Consider the following 19818-nt stretch of genomic DNA (forward strand, 5'->3'; position numbering starts at 1 on the left):
AGAACTCTCAACGACCTCTTATCTCCAAACTCTGCCTATTTTTACTATACTACACAGTTTCTAGAAGTTATTGGCATAGTATTTTTTTAAAATTGTGATAAAATATACATAACATAAAACTTACCATTTTAGCCACTGAAAGTGTACAATTCAGTGATATTAAATACACTTACATTGTTGCACAACCATTACCGTTATCCATCTCAAGAATTTTTTTGTCATCCCTAACTCTGTACCTGGCGAACAATAGCTCCCCATTTCCTCCTCCCAAGTTTCTGGTAACTGCTCTTCTACTTTCTGTTTCCATGAATTTGGCTATTCGAGGTGTCTCATATAAGTGAAATTATACAATATTTGTTCTGTTGTGTCTGGTTTATTTCACTTAGCATAAAGTTTTTAAGGTTCATCTATGTTGTAGCATGTATCAGAATTTCATCCCTTTTTAAGGCCGAAGAATATTTCATTGTATACATAGATCACGTTTTGTTTATTCATTCATTGATGGACACTTGGGTTGTTTCCACCTTTTGGATATTGTGAATAATGCTGCTATGAACATTAGTGTTGGAATATCTGTCCAAGTCCCTGCTTTCAATTCTTTTGGGTATATACCCAGAAGTGGAATTGCTGGATCATATATATGGTAATTTTATATTTAATTTTTGGGGGGGAAGTACCATATTGTCTTGAAGACATAGGATTTTACATTAGGGCATTTGATTTTAAAAACAAATCCTATACATAGAATGCTGTGGCAAAATTCAGTTATGGAATAGCAAATGTACCAAGGGACAGGTCTGTCTCCTTGCTTTGTAGGTTCTTATCAGGCAAAGAGTTAAGGGAGCATGGAAGTCATTGAGGGGTACACGATGAAGAAGAGATCTTCCTCCCCTTAGTGTGGGTCTTTTACCAACAAGTGGGCATCCATGTCTGTCTGACTCTTGCCCTGGGTGTTCCAATAAGAAGGAAATTCTTTTGAAAGTGTGCATTGGTAGAATTATCTTCTCAATAAAAGTAGACCCAAGCATTCTTTCCAGGTTCTGGAGGGAGCAAAGCTTAATCTCTGATGATTTTATTGTTCAAATTACATATGCACAGGACCACCCTGCAGCTACACATATTGAATCATTGCATGTTTAAACTAGTTGTTGTCATGTTTTCATATCACAATAGTGCTAATAGATATAGCCACTGCTGGGCTTCTTTCTCTGTGGGGCCAGGCCTAGTAAGAACCAATGGTAAAAAAATAAATAAATAAAAACAGCATTTGGCAGGGTGGATGTTGGGCAATTAATGATGATTTACTAATAGATTTCAGCTGTGCCTCTAATGCCTTCTGCATTAATGGACATTTAATGGCATCCTATGAATTTGCTTTGGCAAGAATCATGTGCGCCCGTATTCAATTCAGCAAACATTTATTGCAGTGTCTGTTCTGTCCTACTATTAGAAGTAAATAAACAAAGAACTAAAGGGCACACCAAGGATTACCCATATACTTAATCCCAGACTTTCTTCTCCATTTAAATGGTGGTAGAATTTGAATGGGATTGTGGAAGTTATACAGTCCGATTTCCCTCTCCCTGCTCCACTTTCTCAATGTGTTACAGATGAGGAAACAGGCCCACAAAGATGGAGCTGTTATGAACACAAAGATCTGGGTTTGAATCCCTACTTATGTATGTGCATTTTTGGGTAATTTACTTAAACTTTCTTAATCTCAGTTTCTTCATCTATAAAGGTGAGTTTCAGACATTCTCTTTATTCTGAAATAGTCTCTCCACTGACCATACCTTTCATATTTTTCTCATTTTCCTCTGGTTATTTACGCTCTCGTTTCATAGTCCCTTCTCCTTGATTTGTCTCTTAAATATTAGAATTATTAGAAATCTAACCTAGGCCTTCCTCCTTTATTTCCCCATGTTCTTTCCTTGGGAAATCTCAAGGAAGTTAAGCTGGTGACCCCTAATCGGTATGTCATGCTCTGAAATTTCTCCTAAGCTCTAAACCACATACCCATTTGTCTTCTTGATATCCCTGTGGGGATGCCATAGTCCTTCACTTTAAACTGCACATGACCAAAGCTGAACTGAGGATCTTTATCCATGCCTGTACCTTCCCCAGTATTTGTTATCTAAATAAAATAATAATATACTGAGTTTTTCCAAGTCAGAAACTGAGAATCTTTTATAGCTAAGCAAATTGCCAAGTCCTGTTGCTTCTACCTACTGTATATCTCTGTTACCCATGTCTGTCTTCATCCCTTCTGCCTCTCTATTGCTACTGTCCTCATTCAGAGTCCTGACCTACCACCACTGTCTCCTAAATGATCTTCCTGCTACAAATCTCACTCCCCTCCAATCCATTCTGCAAACCACACTCAGAGTTATCTATCACTCAAACACATCTTCAATAGAGGAACATCTCTATTTACAATCTTCCAATGGCCTCCTGTTGCTCTTAGACAAAACCCAAAGTTCTAAGCCTGTGTAGCAGGGTAGAACATTGATTATCATAACAACTGGAACTGGAATTTGTCTTATTAGGGAGAAAATGGTCTTTGTTAAGAAAAATACTTCAACAAATTACTTGGGATGGGCTGAGACAAGTTCTAATGATGTGAGATGCCAGAAGCCAAGGTAACAAAATAATGTCAATCAAGATAAACAGAAGTATGGAGGTAATGCAAGTCCTGATGGTGAAGTGATTGAGGACTTGAGAGGATCAAAATTCTAGCGTTCACTTTAATTTGTACATTGAAATAATATGAGCCTTTTATACACTTTGTAAAATCTGCTACTTACAAAAATTACCTGGGTGTGTGGGTGATTATGTGTGTGCATATGTAATATTGTGTGTGTATGTGTGTGTGTAAAAGAAAAGAAAAGAATGGTCCAGTGTCTTGGTCAACATTATGTAGGAATAGAACCAGGACTCATTTGTTGCAGTGATGACCCTTTAACTGAATTAATCAGGAATTCAGAGTCAGTAATAGAAACCTACCAGAAATTGGCTGAAATCCTGGGAAAGGTTTTGGACTCTCCCAAATCCTGTGGAATTGGTTTTTGGGTCTGCTTGTCCAGATCTTTATCTAGGTGACATTGCACTTGATTTACAGTATCTTCCATTATCTCTCCACTGTCTTTGTCTTCAAGTTTATCTCATTTTTCTTTCTGGTGGACCCCAACCATGCTATAATAACTTCTTCCATTTACTCAATCTTGCTATAAATCATCTCTCCTTTCCATGCTGTTGCAAATGGAGAACTGGTTTTCTGATTTTTTTTTTTTTTTTTTTTTGAGACAGAGTCTCACTTTGTTGCCCAGGCTAGAGTGAGTGCCGTGGCGTCAGCCTGGCTCACAGCAACCTCAATCTCCGGGGCTCAGCGATCCTACTGCCTCAGCCTCCCGAGTAGCTGGGACTATAGGCATGCGCCACCATGCCCAGCTAATTTTTTTTTTTGTATATATATTTTTAGTTGGTCAATTAATTTATTTCTATTTTTGGTAGAGACGGGATCTTGCTCAGGCTGGTTTCGAACTCCTGACCTTGAGCAATCCTCCCGCCTCGGCCTCCCAAAGTGCTAGGATTATAGGCATGAGCCACCGTGCCCGGCTGGTTTTCTGATTTTTAACTGAGCTAACTCTATTTTTCCTTCAGATTGCAGCTTAAAGGTAATTTCCTCAGGAAACTTTTCTTGATCTTTATCTAACTCTGTTTATAAGGTGGGCTGCCAGTGAATTAAGTACCTAATCTATATGGGAAAGGTAAAACTATAAAGTTAATAGGAATAATATAGGAAAAATATTTTTATGGCCTAGGTAGGAAGCAAAAACATACAAAGAAACACTGATGAACTTGATTCTACCAATACTTGTTTTGTTCAGCAAATAATAGTATAGACAAAGGTAACAGATATGACAAATTGGGAGAAAATGCTTGTAAGGATCTAATGTATAGACTATATAAAGCACTCCTGCAAATCAACAAGGAAAGCACAGGAACTCCAACAGAAAAATATGGGCAAGGCTTATATGAATAAGCAATACACAGAAAAAGAAACACAAAAGGTTAACAAACATATGAAGAGATGCTCAAACCCACTAGTAATTAGAGATTGTTCAGTGCTAAATAACAAGCAACATCATCAGGCATTAGACAGACAATTAGTCAGGTGATGGCAAGTGCTGTCAGGGTGTAAAGACAGATAAACCTTCATGCCCGGCTTAGCAACCTTTGAGAGATCAATCTAGTGCTACATGATCAAGTTAAGTGTACCTAGTCCCTATGAGCCACCGGTTCCCTCCTTGGCCCATATTCCTCTATAGTCTATGAGAAAACATGTTTGTTGATGTTAAGCCCTAAGTTGTTTGTGCACTGGGAAGTTGGCAGTAAAGTAGGTATCCATCACTAGGGGAGTAAAAATGGAAAACATTGGTCAATATGCACTGTGGAATACTATGAAGCAAGTAAGAAGTAATGAATTAGATGTTCACACAGCAATGTGGAAAAGCCTTATAAATGGCACTGAATGGAAAAGCAATGAATGGGATGAGATCTTTAGCAGGATACCATTTAAGAAAATCCAAGATATTCTTTACACAGGTGAATGGACAGACTATGGTACAGCAACACAATGGAATATTATTCAGTGATAAAAAGAAATGAGCTCTCAAACCACGAAGAGCCATAAAGAAACCTTAAATGTTTATTGCTGAGTGAAAGAAGCTATATGATTCCAACCATGTCATTCTGAAAAAGATAAAATTATGGCAACAGTAAAAAAAGCAGCAGTTGCCAGGGGTTTGGAGGGGAGAGAGAGAGGTGTGAAGAGGTGGAGCACATGGGATTTTTAGGGCAGTGAAACTATTCTGACTGATACTGTCATGTTGGTATATGTAATAGTACATTTTTCAAAACTCATAGAATGTTCAGCACAAAGAGTGAAACTTAATGTAAAATTTGGACTTTAGTTAATAATAATGTATCAATATAGGTTCATTAATTGTAACAAATGTACCACATGAATGCAAGATCTTAATATAGGGGAAACTGAAAGTGGGGGAGGGGTGGGGGCACAGAGAGAAAGTATATGGCAACTCTGTAATTGCTATTCCATTTTTTTTCTGTAAATATAAAACAATTCTAAGAAATAAAATCTGTTATTTTTTTAGTGGCAAAAAACCCTCCAAAACAAAACAAAACAAAGCACGTGCAAGATTCAGCACAGGGAAATAGAGAGGCCAATATATTTGGAGGCTTTTATTCTAAGTTCTTTCCACTTTTGGAGGTCCTGGGGTTGGGCATGATGACCTGAGAGATACTAAACAGGCAGGTGGTGCCAAAGGACAGACCTCTGTCCACACTGTGAAGGTATATAATATTGTGTTCAAAATCTCTAGGGAAAAACTTCTAGGGCCTGGGAGACTCCTTCAGAGTGGAGAGATAAGGATTTGGCTGAAGTCAGATGGTTTATATCAAATCTGTGGACCTGAATCTGCATCCACTGAAGTATATAAAGACATAAAGATGGCTGGATGTGGTGGCATATGTCTGTAGTTCTAGCTACTAGGGAGGCTTAGGTGGGAGGATTGTTTGAGGCCAGGAATTTGAGGCCAGCCTGAGCAACGTAGGGAGATCCCATCTCTAACAAAAATAAATAAATACATGCATAATTTTAAAAATTAAATTAAAAAAAAAGATAAAGGAGAAAGTCCCCAAGGTTCCAACCATAGCCTATGATAGGATATGATAAGATGATAAGAGATTATCAAATCCCTGGAGGCCATTCTGCCACTTTCTAGTGATTGATATCCATCTTCAGAGCAAGAGGATTCTGCAAGGGAACATCAGGTTTGTGCTACTTTTATTATAGCAGCTAAAATCCTCTCTTCTCCTCTCAGAATTTATTCTCACTTAGAAATACTTTTAAAATACATCTTGCTTTAATAATTGATTGTTTACACATATATATTATCCTTCATTTAGCACTTAGAGAAAAATTAACTGTTTTTTGTTTGTTTGTTTTGTTTTTGAGACAGAGTATCACTGTGTTGCCTGGGCTAGAGTGCCATGGCGTCAGCCTAGCTCATAGCAACTCAAACTCCCGGGCTCAAGCAATCTTACTGCCTCAGCCTCCTGAGCAGCTGGGACTACAGGCATGCGCCACCATGCCCAGCTAATTTTTTCTATATATTTTTAGTTGGCCAATTAATTTCTATTTTTGGTAGAGACGAGGGTCTCGCTCTTGCTCAGGCTGGTTTCGAACTCCTGACCTTGAGCGATCCACCTGCCTCGGCCTCCCAGAGTGCTAGGATTACAGGCGTGAGTCACTGTGCCCGGCCCATTTTTAATGCTTTATGTATGATAACTGATTAATCTTCAACTCTCAAAAAACAAAAACCCACATGTGAATAAAAGGATATACATCAAACACATTAGAATGGTTGCCTATGGGCAGGGAGGGGAATAGGACACAAAGGTCTAAATAAATAAAACCAGAGATGACCTCCCACAGACCAATGATTATGGTGTGTCCTCAACAAAGGATGATTCCTTTAACTCTCTACCATGGTTTTAAAAAATTATCAGTAATTCTCATTTGAGGAGAAGTCTGGTATATCAGAATCTCTCAGGTGTGTTAGGGTGGAACAAAGGCTGAAGAGAAGTGAATTAGATGGTCTTTCTAACTATAGACTTGTTGAAGGTAGTTTGATGTAATGAAAAGAACACTGGATTGAGACTCAAAAGTGGGTTCTGCTCAGGCTACTGCAACAGCACAGGCAAGAGATGAAAGCCTGGATTAGGCAGGCAGCAGCAGGCCTGGAAGCCCAGGTGGGTGCAAGAGACACCTTGGAGGTATAATTATTAAAACAGAAGGTATTGTTGGACATGAGGGGTAAAGAAGAGGAAGGATGATGACATAATTTCTGCTTAGGATGGCTAGAAAGATAAGGAACACAGGCAGAGAGTGTTGGTTGGGAACAGGAAAAATGAATTCACTTTGGATGTACTGAGGTTGAGGTGTATGCAGATCGGGAAAATGCCTCTCTCAGAATCTGCTGAGTAAGGGTAGCTTGATTGACCAAAATCCCCTGGTATGTGAGTCAGGCCCTCACCACACCTCCCATGGGCTGCCCCTAGCCAAGGGCCGAGTGTGGCAGGAATACTGATCAAGCTGTACAGGTAAATTCAGGATTTTTATCCTTTCATCAGTGACATTGACTTTAGGATTCTGCATTGGCCTAGCTGAACTTGCTTAGAACTGCATGGCCGTCTAATGCTCTTCCATCCAACCTTCCTTCCTTCCTTCCTTCTTCCCTTCACAAAGGGGCAGAGCAGTCTGATGGTTTCCCTGCCTCATGGGCTTTTTCTCCATTTTTCCTACCTACCAGTTCCCCTAATTCATCTGTTGTATGTTTAATCTCATCTTTTTCTAAATTTTTTTTCTTTCTCCTCAGACATACTTTATCATCACTTTATAATATCATCTTGACACCTGCTTTTCAGACAACCCATAGTTACACAAAGTGTTATGGGACATGCATTTGGAGATGCCTAGCTGACAGTTACAAGTAGAGATTGGGAGTGTTAGAGATGTTATATCAATTGAAGTGCAAATAATAGAAAAACCAGCTCAAACTGGCCTAAATGGCAAGGAAATTCATAATCTCACTTAACAGGAAATCCACAGGTAGGGTGGTTTCAGGCATGGTGTGATCAGGGCTGCGGCTCCATTTCTCTGAGATGCTAGGTTCTTCCCAACTCTGTGTGTGGACTTTGTCCTCAGGCAATTGTATCAATCAAAAGCCTACTCATTCTCCCAGCCTTGGGTCGAATGTCTCATACTCTTTGGAGGCTTAGTCAATTCAGTTAGAAACCGTTTCTCTCTCTTCCAAACTTAACTCTATTAGATATTAATGTATTCTGTTTGTGAAGGTTAATTGTTCACATGGCTGTCTCCTCTCTAGACCAGAAGGGAAAGTAGAGACTATATTATATTAATTTCTATCCTTATTTAATACTCTGCATATATTATAATATACTGGTATTTAGTGAATATCTAATTAAATTTATTATCATTTTTTTCTATAGAGAAATGGAAACAGAATCTGTGCTAGAATTTAACAGTTCAAAATTATTTAGAGGCCGGGCGCGGTGGCTCACGCCTGTAATCCTAGCTCTCTGGGAGGCCGAGGCGGGCGGATTGCTCGAGGTCGGGAGTTCGAAACCAGCCTGAGCAAGAGCGAGACCCCGTCTCTACTATAAATAGAAAGAAACTAATTGGCCAACTAATATATATAGAAAAAATTAGCCGGGCATGGTGGCACATGCCTGTAGTCCCAGCTACTTGGGAGGCTGAGGCAGCAGGATCGCTTGAGCCCAGGAGTTTGAGGTTGCTGTGAGCTAGGCTGACGCCACGGCACTCACTCTAGCCTAGCCTGTGTCAAAAAAAAAAAAAAAAAAATTATTTAGAAAAGGAGGTACATAGAAAAAAATCTGAAGTTTGGACATGGTGTCTTGTCTCACTAGATAGTGTGACACCACAGTGCTGTTGATAAACTGCAGGGAGATGTAATGAGGCTGTGGCAGATGGGTCATGTATAAGACTTGCAATTTGGGAATGATGCATATGGCTAATGGTTCCAAGCTATGATTTCCAACATAGGGACAGGATTTAGGAGCCCATATGGTTTATTTCCTGAAGGTTTTGACCTAATATTTGCCTCAGCCAAAACAACAAAGAAAAGCAAAAATAAATAAAACCATACATACAGAGGCGAAAAATAGTAACATACTCATACTCAAAACTAGAAACAAAACAGAAAATGTTATCCTACCATTGTGCAAACTCCTATCTGTTAGAATCTTGGATGTTTAATCTCAAAGAAGGTACTACAAAAGACTATAAATCTGTAAGATAATTAAAAGAATTGTTGAGGGAGAATAAATTGACAACATAGATATTGGGTGTAGAAGTACAAAGTTTGAGAGAAAATATAATCAATAAAAGGCACTGTATAGGCCGGGCGCGGTGGCTCACGCCTGTAATCCTAGCTCTTGGGAGGCCGAGGCGGGTGGATTGCTCAAGGTCAGGAGTTCAAAACCAGCCTGAGCAAGAGCGAGACCCCGTCTCTACTATAAATAGAAAGAAATTAATTGGCCAACTGATATCTATATAAAAAAAAAAAGAAATTAGCCGGGCATGGTGGCTCATGCCTGTAGTCCCAGCTACTCGGGAGGCTGAGGCAGAAGGATCGCTCGAGCCCAGGAGTTTGAGGTTGCTGTGAGCTAGGCTGACGCCACGGCACTCACTCTAGCCTGGACAACAAAGCGAGACTCTGTCTCAAAAAAAAAAAAAAAAAAAAAAAAAAAAAAAAAAGGCACTGTATAATATGAAAACAGACCATTTCTATCAAATTCACACTTCAGTTTTAACAAAGCAATTTTAGAACAAATAAGAACAACTTCTTCCAATAGGCAGTCATTAAACCCAATACTCCAAAACGTGATATAGACTAGGAGTTGTATTAACTTCAAGGCTATTCAATTTGCACTAAGTTATTAAACTCGGCCTGGTTTGGAAATACACAGAAACATTTTGAAGTTGATGACATGGTGAACCATTATGCCTATATGCCAAATACCTTTTATGCCACGGATAGATGTGATTAAGATGAATATTTCTCAGTGATCTGTAGCCCCCTGGTCTTTTGGTGGGCTGTGAATGGATCCAAAATTTGAGTCCAGGGAAATTCAGTTTTATACACATCTAAGGGACGATTTACATATAACCCACTGGTATGGACTGAGTTGTGTCTCCCCCCAAATTCGCATGTTGAAGCCCTAAACCCCAATGTGACTGTATTTGGAAATAAGGCCTTTAAGAAGGTAATTAAGATTAACTGAGGTCATTAAGTCAGGGCCCTAATCCAATATGCTGGTGTCCTTATGTGTTCGTCTGCTCAGGCTGCTATAACAAAGTACCATAGACTGAGTGATTTAAACAACAGACATTTATTTTGCACAGTTCTGGAGGCTATAAGTCCAAGATCAAAGTGCCAGCAGATTCAGTTGCCAGTGAGGGCCCTCCTCCTGGCTTGCAAATGGCTGGTCTTCTTCTTGCTGTGTCCTCACACGGTGAAGCTACAGATGTGTGCCACCACACCTGGCTAATTTTTCTATTTTTTGAAGAGCCGAGGTCTCTCTCTGTTACCCAGCCTGATCTCAAACTCCTGGCCTCAAGTGATCCTCCTGCCTTAGCCTCCCAACGTGCTAAGATTACAAGTCTGAGCCACCGTGCCCGGCCAATATAAATTATTGTTAATAAAATATCTTAATGCTTTATTACTAAGTCTACAAAATCCAGTATGTATTTTAAACAAGCAAACTTTACATTAAATTTCAAGTACCCAATAGCCACATGTGGCTGTCAGCTACTGCAGTAGTCCCCAACCTTTTTGGCACCAGGGACCATTTTCATGGAAGACAATTTTTCCATGGACCTGGAATTGGGGGGATAGTTTCAGGGTGATTCAAACACATTACATTTATTGTGTAGACTTTATTTCTATTATTATGAATTGTGATATATAATGAAATAATTATACAATTCACTATAGGTTGGGGACCCTTGAGCTATTGTACTATATACAGCACATGGCTATAATGCAGTATAGCTTAGTAACAAGCCTGGATAAGATGCTACAATGCTCCTATTTACTTATGTACATATAGTTGGAATTCCTCCAGTTTTTCAGAAGGACATTTTATCATGTTATATCACTAATGCTGTCATCAGTTGATTGTGGTTTTTAATTGCTCCTATTGGTGTATTAATGAAAATATTTATAGAATTGTCATTATTTTTTCTTGTGAAGTTATGCGTGGTTGCCATTTTGTTATTATCAGTTTCCTTTTTCCCTAGAAAGTGGGAACATGTAGTGTAGAAGGATTTCCTGGCCTTTTCCCCATTTCAGTAAGAGACGGTTATTATAGAAAAAAAAGAAAAAGAAAATTATTGAAGTAGATAGGTCATTGGTCTGACCTAGACTAGGGTTGTTTGTTTGTATTTTTATAACAAGTAAGAGACAATTATGAAACATAAATAAGGGAGTTCCATGACCATGAAATACAGTGATGCTAACTGGTTTACATAAATCCATTATGTAGAACGCAGCAGAATGGTCTGCCCTCTCATGACCTTACTATATGGATATGGATTGGAAATGTTTCTGAAGGAGTCTTTTCTCTAACGTTAGTGGAACTCCAGTGTTACAGACAAGTGGTTATTTTTAAACAAAGTGAAAAAGAGCTTTGCCATGTTATAATGGCCACATCCCTCAAGATTAAAAAAAATGATTTTAGATTATCTCCTGTCTGTTTCACTATATACGCATTTGTTGTTGCTGGATTCCAAGGATAAGTGGATAAATGTGATGGTTTGCATTTGCCCTGTAACTAGTTAGAATTGGCTCTGTACAGCAAATGTTTCTACTGCTTTGCTTTATCTTTACCAAATGATCTGAACTGAAGCAATCTTTTAAAATGGCCACAATGCACTCAATGTTTTTGAAAGCAAAGCGTTGTAACCATTTAGATCCTTCATCATTATTAGCACACAGTGGCTCTTCTGGTAGAATTAATGCATGGAGGTTCCATTAAGTGTTCTCAGAATCCACTCATAAATAGGGCCAATCTATTGTCCTCTCGACTGAGTGTTCAAATATAAGACTTGGAAAATATTCAGAAACATCACTAATCAGGGAGGAAAAAAATGCACATGTCAGTTTGGTAAGAAAGATTCTCTGAAGAGGGATCTTAGGAGCTTCAGAGGGGTTTCCAGGGGGAGTTAGAATAATAAATACACTGTTAGAAAAAGCAGCTAGGGGTTTGGAGATCTGATAGTAGCACTCCAAAACTCCCAAATGGCTGTCAGTTTAGAAAATCTATGGGAAAAAGATTAAGAAAAATGGGCTGGTTAGATTAATTTAAAAAAGAGGAAAGATAGCCATCCTCAAATATATAAACTGTGTATTAGTCAAGAAGCCTGGTTGCAAGTGATAGAATCCCAATCCAGGAGTTTGAGCTGTGGGGCCTCCATGAGGTGTCTGGATTCTGCTTCCAAACACATCTGCAAGTTGAAATGTCGCACTCTTCACCCCAAGCTAAGCCCTCCAGCCCCAGTAATCCCTGAGTCTTCCTTGATGTGGACATTGGAGGGGAGCAAGTTGGTTGAATTGTCTTAGAATTGTTTGCAGATATTGTACCCCAAACTGCAGAAAATTTTCGTGCGCTATGTACAGAGGAAAAAGGCATTGGACCCACAACTAGGAAACCTCTTCATTTCAAAGGATGCCCTTTCCATCGAATTATTAAGAAGTTTATGATTCAAGGTGGAAACTTCTCAAATTAGAATGGAACAGGTGGAGAAGGTATTTATTGCTAAAAATTTGATGATGAAAATTTCTATTATTATATTCGTGATCGAGAGGGTTTATCGAGCATGGCAAATGCAGGCTGAGATACAAATGGTTCTCAGTTCTTTATCACAACAGTTCCAACTCCTCATTTGGATGGGAAACATGTGGTGTTTGGCTATAAGTAATTAAAGGAATAGGTGTGACAAAGATACTGGAAAATATAGAAGTGAAAGATAAAAAACCTGCCAAATTGTGCATTATTGCAGAATATGAAGGATTGAAAGGAGATGATTGGGGAATATTCTCAAAAGATGGTTCTGGTGACAGTCATCTAGATTTCCCTGAGGATGTGGATATTGATTTAAAAGATGTAGATAAAATTTTATTAATTTTATTAATAACTGAAGACTTAAAAAATATTGGAAATAATTTTTTTAAGTCCCAGAACTGGGAGATGGCCATTAAAAAGTACACAAAAGTTTTAAGATATGTGGATGGTTCAAAGGCTGTCATAGAGAAAGCAGATAGATCTAAGTTGCAACCTATAGCTTTAGGCTGTGTACTGAATATTGGTGCTTGTAAACTAAAGATGTCAAATTGGCAGGGAGCAGTTGACAGTTGTTTGGAGGCCCTTGAAATAGACCCATCAAATACCACAGCTCTGTACCGTAGAGCTCAAGGATGGCAAGGATTAAACGAATATGATCAAGCATTGGCCAATCTTAAGAAAGCTCAGGAGGTAGCACCAGAAGATAAAGCTATCCAGGCAGAGTTGCTGAAAGTCAAACAGAAGATAAAGGCACAGAAAGATAAAGAGAAGGCAGTATATGCAAAAATGTTTGCTTAATAATAAGGATTCAGTTTTGCTTAAATACTATGTGTTGATTGTATAAAGGCAATAAGGAAATGTAAGGGGTTTTGTCTATTATGTATGATCCCTAATGTGTTTCCTTTGACACCTCAGTTTCCCATTGTTTACAGTTTAGAAGTACTGATGGGGATTTGCTGTTATTAAATGTTTCAATACATTGAAGTTGGTTTTTTAAAAAATGGTTATGTTCATTATTTACAAAAAATAATGGTGTCTAGTCTGTTTTTAAACTCCTAGAGACACTTGTTGAATAAATAGATGAAAGCTTAAGTTTATATATTTGTATTGTTTCCCTTAATTCTTTGATGCATCTATGGTTAGTTTGTGCTGGTATTTTACACTTGTAGATTATATATATATATATATATATATATATATATATACATATATATATATATATATATACTTGTTCAGGGGTGGCCAGACGTTTTCTGCAAGGGGCCAGATAGTAAAAATTTTTAGGCTAGGCTTTTTGGACCATACAGTCTGTCACAACTACTCAACTCTGCAGTTGTAACTCAAAGTTAGCCATAGACAATGTGTAAACAATGGGTATGGCTGTGTTTCAATAAATCTTTATTAGTAATACAAGGTGATCTGGAAAAAAAATTCCAATCCAACCTAGCTTAAGTGAAAAAGAAACATGTATCTCTTCACATAACTGGCAAGTCTGAGGAACTTCTGGCCTTGGGCATGCCTGGATCTAGGGTCTCAAGGAATGTTTGCATGATACTCTTTCCTTACCTGTTTCTCATATCTGCTCCTTTCTGCTTAGCTGCATTCTTTTCCACTACATGGGACATTTCTCCCATGGCAGAAATGTGGCCTCTGGCAATGCAGGCATCATTGCCCTACAACTTCAGCTCCCAAAGAAGAGAGAAACCTATCCCTTACCCTCAAATTTGGAAAATTTCATAAATTATTGATTGTTCAGGGTTGGATTACTTGTCAAACTGGCTCCTTGAACCAGTCACTGTTTCCAGGGGGCTGTCATCTTGTAATCAGATCAGCCTGGCCCACAGGCCTGCCCCTTACTGGTCGTGGGGAGGAGAGGTAGGGCACTGTGATTGGCAGCTCCACCAGATCCACATGGAATGGTGGAGAGATGGCACCTCAACTCGAAATAGTATAAAGTTGAAAATAGTTATACATTTTCCAAAGCTACTGAAGAAAATATAAGAGTTCAAAGAGTTCTAGAAAAGTGCTTTTCAAAATTTGAAGAGTTTGTTATAGTTTCCAATTCTGTAGGTCTGAAGTGGGGGCCTCAGATTCTATATTTTTAAGCAAGCTTCAGGGATCACCCTCGAGTAGCAATAATCTAGAAAACACTTGTAAATTGGGGATCATTTTATAGCTTCTGGTCAACAGAAAACTGAAGAAGGTTACCTATGTGAGGCTGAGGTTTGAAGGTTTTCAATTCGATTATTTGAATTATTCTTCGTCTGGTGCACTATCATACAAATTTTGATATTCTTCTGGGACATAATGTTTTGTGATCTGTTAAATATTATTGACTAGAAGGACAGCACTATTAGCCTACTTACTTTAAATACTTTTGAGAAATAACAAAGTAAGATAAAACTGGACTATGTTATTCTCCTTAAGATATAACATACTGTGAGAAAAGAAAGGTGTAGGGCCAGGGCTGGGACTGTGGTCTGTGGGGGTTGGCAAACTCACAGGGCAGGGGAGGGCTAGAGCTGAAGAGGACATCTTGCTGTGGGCAGCGGGAAGAAGTTCAGGTGGGCAGAGCATGGCTTCTAGGTTCTCAGCATCAGAGAGAATAGGTGGCCGGTAACAGGGCTCTAGCTCCAGGACTGGAGCTGAGCCATGCATGTTGGCTCTATGTTCCTGTGGAGATGGGGTGAGGGAAAAGAAAGAATATTCTATGTTATGTCTCAGCACTCTTGTGTGCCAGTGACAGAAACTTAAAGTTGTTTAAACTAATTGGAGGAGAATACTATGTTAGCTCCTATCACCAAACACAAAAAAGACAAGACTGAAGCTGATTTTGGGTCAATAGCATATGAAGATTTTATCAGATTTAGCCTTTTTCATCTCTTCATCCTCTGTCCTGCTGCTTCTCCTTGAGGCTCCCTTCTGTAAGATGTGATATGGCTGTGGCATCATATTCTTACTGCTTTCAATCCAAGAGCACATGCAGAACTGCTCCTCTGCTGCCAATTCAGAAATTTCTGAAAGCATCGGCCCAGCTTGAAATGGTTATACATTTTGTGCTTTGGGGTTGGAGGGAGGTGCCATGTTTGGCAATCCCAACCAGAAACACATCATTGAACTGAGGAGGAGCAGTTCCCTAAGGGTGCTGTGACAGAAGAAGGTAGGAAGGGATGCAGGTCAGGAATAAAGCATGGAGGTCCATTCACAACTGCAACATGAGCAAAGGCATCATGAAGGCAACAAATCATAGGCCATGTTCTGAATCTGAGGAGAAGAAGTGCACGTATGTTTTAGAAGAAGGCAGAGACCATAGTGAGGCAAGAGAGGCATCTATGGTGCAAAATTTAAGGACATATTCCTCAGATGCCAACCCTGAACTTGCAGGACCTTGCGAGTCAGCATCTTCTTAAATTTTATACCTCAGTCACCTAGCTTGCCTCAACCTAATCTTGACCCTGTTTAGAGGCAAGAGATGTTCCACAGGGTTAAAGATCAACAGATTTGAGGACCAAGCAGAATGACCTTTCATACAACCATTTTAACATAATGATGTAGGTAAAAGCCAGATTGTACAAGGTTTAGGAATGAGTATATAGGGAAGAAATGGAGGCAAATAATGCAGGCTATTTTTTCATGAAGTTTGGTGGTGAAGAAAATGATAGAGAAGCATTTGCATCCTGAGGGGCCTGAAAAGGTTTTTACTTTATTTTATTCTTAATATTGGTTGATATCTGACTGAAAAACCAGTCCTCCACTTCAATGGAATGATTTGAAGGGTACCTGGCTCTTTTCCAACCCCAAATAATTTTCTACTAGCTTGCTAGTGATGTCTGAATTATGACCATTAGTGATTTGGCGTTATTGAATTAAAGGATTATCTCTTAGCAGTTAGTAAGTACTCTCCCAGACCCCCATCTGTAGGTAATTCATTAAGATTTTAGCAGCTCTCTTTGTATGTTGATGTGAATTGGTTTAGCTGATTTTTGTGACAACTGAGAATAGATTTTGATAAAGGGAGGGTGAAGAACATTGAAGGGCTTTTGACAGTTTGGGATGGGGCACCTTTAAGGAGTCAAGATGAAGGACCCCTCAAAGGAAAGGTAACCAGGTTCAAAGCCATAACCTCTCTACATCACAGTTCCACCCAGGGCCAGCTCTCCATTTGCAGTCTTAAACTCTCCCTCCTTCCATCAAGAAATCATTTTTAAAAACAGCTTTTCAGTACAACCTTGTCAAAACTTCCTGGGAAAATACATTATATCTCAGTTAATAGAAAATCGTAATGGCCCTGGAGTCAGAAAACCTGTTCTCAACAAACACTTACTGGGCCTGGTCAGAGGCAAAATTACCCTGAAACAAATGTCGCTTACACTTCAAAATCCCTTACTTGCGTAGGCCCCTGCCAAGGCCCTGGAAGGGGTCCTAGCAATATGTTCACATCATTATGCATTTTTGGAAAATTTGTAAGAAAATTTGTAAGATAACTACAATAGACCACTGTCTCTTTCCACTCCAAATTTCCCTCTGTCCATTTACCCTTGTGCTGGGTAGCTCTGAAATAACCATCGTCATGTTAGGGATCTGGTAGATAAAGGAAAGTTGAGTTGGAGATGCAGTTAGAGTTCAGTGTTATATATTTTTAGGGTTTGTTGTCACTTCTTTGTATAGTTGCTAGCTGCTACAGGGCAGGAATGTCATGCAGGAATATTTCTACTGCCTACTGTGCTGATTTATTGTCACAACATGAATGTGTAAGACCTTTGATCACAAACTGGTTGCCAAAATGCAAAGATTATTTAAGATCGGTCATTGTTCAAGGAAACTTGAAGTGTCCTGAAATTTTATTGCTCATATATGCAAGAAACTTCACTGAGGCTTTTCCAAATTTGATACCAACCCTAAAAATAATGTATGTCATTACCAATAATGAGCTATGAAGCCAAGAGAAACTTTCCTATATTATCAATAATAAAATATATTTAAATCAACTCATACTAAAGATCAACTTATCTTTTTATTTGAAGTACATTAAAATTGTTGTCATATAAAGAAGCAATCAAAGAGCTACAGGAAAAAAAGTAGAGAAAAAAACGATTCTAGAGGTATGTAAGACATTTAACAAAATGATTTTATTTGTCTGAATTTTGTGGTTTGTTGTATTTTCCAGGAATAAAAAAATTTGTCATTGTTGTGATTTCTTTTCTCATACCCAATTTTGTACTCATTATTTTGTATTTTTAATCATAACTAGTATCCTCCCCCTCCAAATAGTGTAAGCTTCTAGCCCTACAAGGTCTGGATTCTTCCTTGGTCTTGTGACTTTGACCAAGTAGTGTGAGCCCCAGTTTCCTTATCTGAAAGATGGGAATCATCCTATCTGCCAACTTACCTCATGGAGTCCTTGGGAGGAAGTGAGATAGTGCAAGTGAAAGAATTTTAATATTAGCTATAAAAAGCCCCACACATGTAAGCAAAGGGGGAACACTGCTTTTCCTCAAAGAAACGAACCTTGCATTTTCCCCAAAAGGTTGTCAACTTTTTGGCGATCATACTTTATATTTGGGGGTATCCTGACTTGCATGATGGGCCAGGATCCCTTTGGAAAGCTTCATGTAGAAGACAAGCAGCCTTGGGCAGAGTAAATAGGCAAGGAAAGAATGGTGGTATTTTAGCACAAGCTCAGCTATTGCTACTGGTGGAAAACCAACATATTGGGTCCTCCTTACTGGGGGTGGTGAGCAGAAGCTGCTTCTGATAATGACAGCATTTAGCATTTAAATTCAACAATATTCCGAATATGTAGATGATACCTATTAAAAATAATTTTTAAGGGGAGTCATACAGCTTATTTTTTTGCCTTAGCATTTAACCAGGAAAAATGGGAAAAAGGGAAGTTCTAATCACTGAACCCCTGTTAATTATATGTGAGGGTCTGTGCTAGGTGCTTTACATGTGTTACCCCAGTAACAGTCATAATATTCCTGGATATTATCAACCCCATTTTAAAGAAGTAAAAACTAAGGCTCAGAGAGTTGAGTGACATGCCCAAATTCTCAGTGATTAAGTAGTTCAAGACAGGTTTGTTTGATCCTACCCTCTCAGGTGCTGGTCCATTGCTACAGGCTGCTTACAATATAGTTTTCTTTTTCCTATTTGCTTGTTTATTTTAAACTGATGATTCCAGCGCCTATGGTTACAATTACCTGCAAGAATAATTTTGTAGATAAAATATATATGCATAGTTCTGTAGTTTAAATGCATAATTTACAAGGAATTTGTAGAAAGTCAGGAATATGCCCAATGCAAAAAAAATATGCTTTAAGTGGTGCCTAATTTAAATGATGAACAAATCTTTAACAGAAATCTTAAATATCTGAAAATGTTTGAAATGCATAATATAGTTTATCACCAGACTGTTAATGTACCAAATTATTGTGCACCACCTGAGCTGAGGTGTTTGATTTTATGCTAGAAAATTTAAGACTGATTTCTTCAGTGAGAAAAAACAAATAGTAATTCAGTATTCTTGGGTTGCAGATTGACAGTGCCAGGCTAGAATGACTTTCCAGGAGGCAGCCTTATATATATTTTATGAGAATTCAAAATTATATACAGTTCACTTGCTTTTGTTCATTAAATTTTAAAATTGAGATGAGTTTGTTATCCAGTAGATTGTCACAGGGCTCTTGTGATTTAAGATTTTAATGAAAACTCTTGTTTTCCCCCCTAGGTTAGCCTGAGTATGATGGTGGGATGCCAATCCACTGTCTTAAAATTGGACATCTTGTCTGAGTTTGTGATATTTTTGTGTGTTACTTTTTTATTTGTAGGTCAGGACTAGAGTGAGGTAGGGAAAGGTTGGAGTTTGGGGGAGAGTGGGGGGAGAGATAAAGGGTTATTGTTTTAGTCCATTCCTGCTGCTATAATAGAAATATCTTAGAATGGGTAATTTGGTTTTTTTTTTTTGTTTTTTTTTGTTTTTTTTTTTTTTGAGACAGAGTCTCGCTTGTTGCCCAGGCTAGAGTGAGTGCCGTGGCATCAGCCTAGCTCACAGCAACCTCAAACTCCTGGGCTCAAGCAATCCTGCTGCCTCAGCCTCCCGAGTAGCTGGGACTACAGGCATGCGCCACCATGCCCGGCTAATTATTTTTTTTATATATATATATATATATTAGTTGGCCAATTAATTTCTTTCTATTTATAGTAGAGACGGGGTCTCGCTCTTGCTCAGGCTGGTTTCGAACTCCTGACCTTGAGCAATCCGCCCGCCTCAGCCTCCCAAAGTGCTAGGATTACAGGCGTGAGCCACCGCGCCCGGCTAGAATGGGTAATTTGTAAATAATAGAA

At 38.7% G+C, this 19818-nt stretch overlaps 1 pseudogene; it reads left to right on the forward strand.

Moving 5' to 3' along the window:
- The first annotated feature begins 12145 nt into the window (after positions 1–12145).
- On the forward strand, positions 12146–13405 carry LOC105878376 (peptidyl-prolyl cis-trans isomerase D pseudogene; annotated as a pseudogene).
- Positions 13406–19818: the final 6413 nt, after the last annotated feature.

This window comes from Microcebus murinus, chromosome 6 (genome assembly GCF_040939455.1).
Source record: "Microcebus murinus isolate Inina chromosome 6, M.murinus_Inina_mat1.0, whole genome shotgun sequence".
In the NCBI taxonomy this organism is placed as follows: Eukaryota; Metazoa; Chordata; class Mammalia; order Primates; family Cheirogaleidae; genus Microcebus; species Microcebus murinus.